This window comes from Moschus berezovskii, chromosome Y (assembly GCF_049115385.1).
Source record: "Moschus berezovskii isolate FMDL1 chromosome Y, NW_MosBer_1.0, whole genome shotgun sequence".
NCBI classification, from domain to species: domain Eukaryota; kingdom Metazoa; phylum Chordata; class Mammalia; order Artiodactyla; family Moschidae; genus Moschus; species Moschus berezovskii.
In genome coordinates, this window is record NC_142489.1 from 27,579,177 (window position 1) to 27,581,094 (window position 1,918).

Sequence of the window (1,918 nt, forward strand, 5' to 3'; positions counted from 1 at the left end):
TGCAAACAAATATCACTGGCGTGTGTGGGGAGTTCTTGCAGTGTCTTGGACACCCTGTATTTGCCCCTGCTTTTGGTGTGTGAGGTTTCCCAGTCTACACTGCTCAGGCTCCAGATAACCCTGCAGGGAGCAGGCCTCGAGTTGTGTGCACTTTCCTGAACTAGGTCACGCATGTTCAGGTTCTCTGTTACTCCCCAAAGACGCAGACTCAGTTGGGTTTTTCTTTGTACCCTTCCCATTTCTGAACAGGTCAGGCAGCCAGGTGCTTGGCGAGTGTGCCCTCCCTGGGCAGTGAGTGCGTCTTATCACTTCCTGTGTCCCAAATGCTTGGTTTACTGGGTGATAGACTGAACCATTTCTCGTGTGCCATGTGTCTCCACTGGGGAGATGATCTCTAGCTGGCACCCTCCCAATGGATGTCAACTGTCTAGAATCCCAGGAAGTCTTGGTTAGTAACTGAAAGCCTGTTCGCCGTTTGATAGGGAATGCTTTCTCTGGGACCGAGTTTGCCCGTTTCTTGCTCTGGCTTCCACCTGTCTTCCTCTTGCAGTTGATGGGTTTTCCACATCCTGCTAACTTTCCACTGGTATTCGCTCAGTCCTTTGTTCTCTGAGCTGACCCGGCAGTACCTTCAGTTCAGTTCAGTTCAGTCGCTCAGTTGAGTCCGACTCTGCAACCCCATGAATCACAGCACCCGAGGCCTCCCTGTCCATCATCAACTCCCGGACTTCATTCAAACTTATGCCCATCGAGTTGGTGATGCAATCCAGACATCTCATTCCTGTTCTCCCCATCTCCTTCTGCCCCCAATCCCTCCCAGCATCAGAGTCTTTTCCAGTGAGTCAACTCATCTCATATGGAGGTCAAAGTATTGGAGTTTCAGCTTAGGCATCAGTCCTTCCAATGAACACCAAGGATTGATCTTCTTTAGAATGGACTGGTTAGATCTCCTTTCAGTCCAAGAGACTCTCAATTGTCTTCTCCAGCACCACAGTTCAAAATCATCAATTCTTCTGCGATCAGCTTTCTTCACAATCCAACTCTCACATCCATACATGACCATGGGAAAAACCATAGACTTAATTATGACTACAAATCTGGACCTTGGTTGGCAAAGTAATGTCTCTGCGTTTTAATATATTATCTAGGTTGGTCATAACTTTCTTTCCAAGGAGTAAGCGTCTTTTAATTTCATGGCTGCAATCCGCATCCGCAGTGATTTTGCAGCCCACGAAACTAAAGTCTGCCACTGTTTCCACTCTTTCCCCATTTATTTCCCATGAAGTGATGGGACTAGATGCCATGATTTTTGTTTTCTGAATGTTGAGCTTCAAGCCAATCTTTTCACTCTCCGCTTTCACTTTCATCAAGAGGCATTTTCCTTCCTCTTCACTTTCTGCCATAAGGGTGGTGTCATCTGCATATCTGAGGTTATTGATATTTCTCCCGGCAATCTTGATTCCAGCTTGTGCTTCTTCCAGTGCTGCGTTCCTCATGATGTACTCTCCATATAAGTTATATTAGCATGGTGACAATTAGGTTATTGATATTTCTCCTGGCAATCTTGATTCCAGCTTGAGCTTCTTTCAGCGCCGCATTCCTCATGATGTACTCTGCAAATAAGTTAAATTAGCATGGTGACAATATACAACATTGACGTACTCCTTTTCCTGTTTTGAACCAGTCTGTTGTTTCATATACAGTTCTGTTTCTTCCTGACCTGAATACAGGTTTCTCAAGAAGCAGGTCAGGTGGTCTGGTATTCCCATCTCTTTCAGAATGCTCCACATTTTTTTGTGATCCACAGAGTCAAAGGCTTTGGCATAGTCAATGAAGCAGAAATAGATGCTTTTCTGGAACTATCTTGCTTTCTCCATGATCCAGCGGATGTGGCAATTTGTGTGCTTCAGCCTTTTCT